This window comes from Phodopus roborovskii, unplaced genomic scaffold (assembly GCF_943737965.1).
Source record: "Phodopus roborovskii unplaced genomic scaffold, PHOROB, whole genome shotgun sequence".
Lineage (NCBI taxonomy): Eukaryota > Metazoa > Chordata > Mammalia > Rodentia > Cricetidae > Phodopus > Phodopus roborovskii.
The window spans coordinates 34,254,208-34,260,207 of NW_026126433.1; positions in this window are offsets into that span (position 1 = coordinate 34,254,208).

A 6,000-nucleotide genomic window follows, 5' to 3' on the forward strand; every position below is an offset into this window, starting at 1 on the left:
CACTAGAAGGAGAGAGCCAGACATACACACTGCTCATGTGGTAGGTTCTGCAACAGCACCTGGCCCAGTACAATCCTGGCGGTGTCTTTGGCCCAGTCTAGAGTGGACCCTGGGATAAAACTGGACTGCAGTACCAGTCTTTTCAGGGCTGGTTATTAACATGGGCAATAGAGACACATTTGTACTTTCAATATTATTATTTAAATACATTGATCTTCTGATGGGGGTAGCCATTTGAGAGTGTGCAAGGGAAGGTCTTGAGGAACATAGAAACGGCGGGACCAGAATTCTGTTTCTGTTTCTGCCTCTAACCAGGTATGTGACCTTGACCAGAATTCTTGAAGAGTACAGTTCAAATAGCTTTTCTCTAAGTAGTGTGTCTGAGACCATAAAGTCATAAAATAAAAACAAATCCACAACAAAGAAAGAAAAGACAAAAGAAAGAGAGAAAGAAAGGAAAGGCAATATAACCCCCCCAAACAAAAAACCAAAAAACCCATTAAACAGTCAAGCAAAATCCACAGCCAAACGATCAACTATGAATTCAAACTTGAAGGGCTAAGAAAATGCATGGTGTGCCATCTTTGTCAATTATAAAGAAACTAAACCATGAGAAATTCTGTGTTGCTTTCTAGCTAATAAAGGAGACCCGAGTTTCTGAACTGTACAACAGCAAACCCCACTTCATATCTGGGCAGCAAACTCTCCAGGGATATGGAAAGAGACATGAGAGTAGCAGATTGCAGAATCAACTGGGGTTTTGGGAGATTGCCAATTCGATTTACCCTCAGTGTGTTCTGCTGTGTGCCCCTCCCCCCATTTAGGTTTCCAAATGCGGCTCCCTGCTATACCGTTCTGAGGTCAAGCCTAGGCAGAATAGAACTGAAAGACCCATGGCTGTGACTGATGGCTTACTCCAATTTTGCTGTTTTCTGTCTCTTTAACTCGATCTCTCTAACCTCAGTCAACAGGTTTCAGGAGTAAATCACACTCCAGCAAAAAACACGCTCTCCATTTACCGTCTGCAAGAGCAGTTTCTCAAAAAACTTCTTCTTGAAGACAAAACAACCCAGGAGACTTACCTTGCAAGCGCACAGCAGATTCTTGGACAAAGGTGAGAAGTCAAAGGTGGTGTTTGTTTTAGGATACAGAAGAAGAATTTATCTCAAAGCCTTGTTTTAAGAAAAGTGCTGACTTTGATCAAGTTTTTCTCAGTTTAACACAAAAACCACTTGCTTCTCCTATGCTCTTGACAACAGAGAGATGTATTAATACGTACTTGTCACTTCCCCCTCTCTCCGGGGAGGGCTGAGTGACGACTAAGTCCAACTTTCAGATTGGAAAGTAAGGTCCGCCCCTTTCCCATACCCTTAGCAGGACAAGAGCCAAAATTTCCCTGGCACTGAAAGGTCATGCTGTTATCATTGCTGCCTTTAGAGGGCGCCAAACTCTTATCCTTCTCAGGGACACCCTGACTTCATCATTTGTCTTAATTGTGTATTTTTATTTTTGGAGAATTTTTTACATGTATTCAATGAAATATAATCTTACCCATCCATTACTCCCTGCCAACCTCCCTCATCCTCCCAACACAATGGCATTCCAACATAATGGCTTCATTTTTAGTTTAATAACTAAGTAGACAAAGTAATGCCCATATGTAGATGATATGGATTCATTGACTGGAGAGTGGGAAACTTACCAGTGGCCACACTTTCAAAGAATGAGTCTCCTCTTAAACCAACATATGAGCTATGGAAAAACTGAAGGAAATAAAATGAAAAGGAAAAAGATAACCCAGGCCACCACAGTTTTTCATGCTTGGTCTACCCTCCCTCCCTCCCTCCCTTCCTCCTTCCCTCCCTGCCTCCCTCCTTCCATCCCTCCTTTCCTTTTTTCATTTTAATTCAAGACAGGGTTTCTCTAGCATGTGTATTGTGCCTGTGGGCTCAGCAAGAGGATCGCAGCATGGGCATTCCTCATTCTGATATCCGCAGTGCTCTGAGAGGTAGAGTCTGCCTACAGCTAGCTGCACCTCTGGCTCAGGATCCAGCATGGGTGTGCTGCTGAACTGAAGGCGTGAGGTGTCCTGTGACCCTGTCACCGAGGCTCTCCTTTCTCCTCTGCTCAGACTTGCTGTTGCACCATTAGGTGGGCTTGGGGTCTCTGTCCCTATGGTTTTACAACTTGCCCCACAATTAGGTCAGAAGCACCAGGTACAGAAGCAAAGTGGATTTATTGAGTAAAAGGAGCAAGGCCAGGTTCTGAGACCTCAGATCTTCCAGACTCCATTGGTGGCAGTGAGGAATTTCTCAGGAAGTCCTGTTCCAAAGTTACTGGTGTTCAGCCCTCTGTGAGGATGGGGCAGCAGGGCAGGGGTTTCATGGCTCATTGTGTATTTTCAAGTCTATAGCTCTTCCATTTCAACTGAGTTTATTTGGAAGTCTTTAAGTTTACAGTGAGCTAGGGTGAAAGACCAATGGACCTTAGAAGTAGTAAACAGCATTTGAACTTTGATACCTACTAATCTTTGAACCCAAAGAAAACTAGAAAAACACTCTGAGATGCAGTATCTGCATAAGAAAAAAAAAATCCCGAAGCTGAGAGTGATGATATAGAATTCATTACTGCACACAGTTGTCTGAATCTAGAGGATTGCAGCGTGTTTGAGACCAGTGTGGATTATGTAGCTAGTACCAAGCCAGTCACAGCTATATAGCAAGACCCTGTCTCAAAAACCCCAAAGAACAGCAAAACAGGAAAAGAGAGAAAAAAAAAAAAACCCCAAAGGATTATGTATTAAACGAAGTTCTGAGCACAGGAATGTTTACTTGGTGTCCATTCTCTGATCCCTTGTTGCCTCGTGCCCTGCTTCCTCTCTAGGAAGGGTACCTCACAGAGTTATGTTTAACATAGAATGTGAACACAAGTAGGCAAACACAACTGTAGATTCCCTTGAGTTGAGAAGGGGGCATGGATGGATTCTATACTGGCTGGTTTTCTGTGTCAACTTGACACAAGCTAGAACCATCAGAAAGAAAGGAGTCTCAATTGAGGAAATGGCCTCCATGAGATCCAGCTGTAGGGCATTTTCTCAATTAGTGACTCATGGGGAAGGGCCCAGTCTATGGTGGGTGGGGCCATCCCTGAGCTTGCTGGTCCTGCCTGGGTTCTATAAGAAAGCAGACTGAGCAAGCCAGGGGAAGCAAGCCAGTAAGCAGAACCCCTTCATGGCTTCTGCATCAGCTTCTGTCTTCTGCCCTGTTTGAGTTTGTCCTGACTTTCTTCAAAGATGAACACTAATATGAAGTGTAAGCCAAATAAATCCTTTCCTCTTCAACTTGCTTTTTGGTCATGGTGTTTGGTCACAGCATTAGAAAACCTAATTGAGAGTTTTAAAACCAGGAACAAGATGCCTTCACCAAGAAGAACACTTGAATTTCTGGGCTACTCAGTGAAGGTCTGAAGCTGTCAGATCTCTGCTCTGCTGTCTTTCAAAGATACAAGAGGAGTGGTTGTTGGTTAAATTGGTAAAGTGGGAGCTATGTGAGTGGAACAGACCAGCAGCAAAGGAATCCATCTACTATAGTGCCATGTGGGCCACTTGGTGCAGGAAGTGAGTGTGGGTTCAGAGGTGACTGAGACTCAATGGGTAAATAAAACCATTCATATCTAAGTGAGGCAACATCCTTGGGAGCAAATTGTATTAAGTCACCAAGTACTAGGTCCTGGCTGCTACTAAGTACTCTCTGAGAAAAGAAAGTATGCATGCTCAAAGTATTCCTTACATCTTCATTATGTAAGCTATTGTCTTAGTTAGGGTTTCTATTGGTGTGAAGAGACACCATGACCACAGCAACTCTTACAAAGGAAGACATTAATTGGGTTTGGCTTATTGTTCAGAGGTTTAGTCCATTATCATCATGGCAGCATGTAGGCAGACATGGTGCTGGAGAGGAGCTGAGCAACTTGTTGCACAAGCAGCAGGAAGAGAGGTGAGAGCCATTAGGCCCAGTTTGAGCTTCTGAGATCTCAAAGCCTTCTCTTTAGTAATGCACTTCCTCCAACAAAGCCGCACCTACTCCAACAGGGCCACACCTCCTAGTAATGTCGTTCTTTATGACCAAGCATTCAAACACAAGAGTTTATGGGGCCATTACTATTCAGATTACCACACTTACCATGGTCCAAGTGTTACCATCAATTATTTTTCCTTGTTGAACCATGCTCAGAAATATACTCAGAAATATACAGTCTGAATTAATGCCTGGGAATGGGCTGGCCACCAACGTGCTTTCCTACACGACTCTGTCATGACTCCTTGAATAAAATCCTCATTTTCTTTGTTGGAGGAAGATATTGCTTCGAAGCAACTTCAATGTTCTCTTTACCTGCTACAGCTAATAAAGCCTTTTCCCATCTTTTGAACTCATCCATGTGTGAGTAACACCTGGAGACAAAGCAAAAGATTTTAAGCTTTATGAAGAGAGCTTGACATGTAAACATAATGTGAAAACCATATAAAGTCAGTGTGCCCTGGGAATGAGTGCTGTCAAACTCTCTTTGCTCCTGTTTAAAGAGTGATGGGATAAATGGGTCTATGTAAGGTGTATTTTCTGGCCCAGCAGGCCCTGCCACCACTTCAATCCCAAATGAACACTCAGACACTATATTAATTATGAAATTGTTGGTTGGTGACTAGAATTTCTTATTGACTAGCTCTGTCTTAATTATTAACCCATTTCTATCAATCTATTGCCATGAGGCTGGTTATGCCCAGCATAGTGTTACTCCTCTGGTAGCCTACATGTTGACTGCTCAACATCCCCATAGAGAAGAGAACAATTTCCTGTTTTTTTCTTGCTTATATTCTTATTCTGGGATCACATGAGGATTCACTTCTCTCTGCCTATACTTCCCAGAATCCTCCTTGTCCCCTAGTCCTACCTATCATCCTGCCTGGCCAATCAGTGTTTTATTCATCAACCAATAAGACAAACATATATATATATATATATATATATATATATATATATATATATATATATATGAATATTCTCCACCAGGTCTAGGTAAAAGTACTTTGCCTTTTTTTTTTTTTTTAATCCAAAATGTGTTTGTTTGGATAGTTTTCTGCTTTCCTTGATTCAGGGTGCTTTTAGTTTGCTTCTTCCTAAAGAACCAGTCTCTTTATAAGCCTTGCTTTTCTTCCTGTAGACTGGCAAAGGGCAACGGAACAATCAAAACACAAGACTACTATCTTGTTCACTGTTCTGTTGCTGTGCAGAGATACCATGGCCAAGGCAACTCTTGTAAAGGAAAACATTTAATTGGGGCTTGATTACAGTTTCAGAGGCTTAGTCCATTATCATTATGGTGGGGAGCAGGATATCACATAGGTAGACAGTGCTGGAGAAGTCCTGTGAGTTCTACATCTGGATCCCCAGGCAGCAGGAAAAGAGAGTGACAGTGGGTCTGGGCTTGGTTTTTGAATCCCACCCCCAGAGAAAAAATGTCTTCAAGAAGCCTATACCTCGTAACCTTTCTCAAGTAGTGCCATCCCTACTCCAACAAGGCCACCTAGTAATGTCATTCAAAAATGACCAAGCATTCAAACATATGGAAACCATTTTGTTTTGTTTTTTGTTTGAGACAAGTTTTCTCTGTGCAGCTCTGGTTGTGCTGAAAGCTCTCTCTGTACACCAGAATGGCCTAGAACTCACAGAGATCCTCCTGCCTCTGCTTCCTGAGTGCTGAGATTAAAGGCTTGGGCCACCACTGCCCTGATTGCCATTTTTATTCAAACTAACACAGCTACTGTTTGTGCATGACTAAAGATTTTGGGGATTATTTAACATCCTGGGCATTTCATATTAACGAAGTAGGAATTGGGACTTTTCTGGAGAAGGATGAAGGAGATCCTTTATGGGAGGCATGTTCTCACAGGCAGGCCTTCAGCACTGGAAAAGCTCTTTTGTTCTTATAATGCTGGAGATGGAA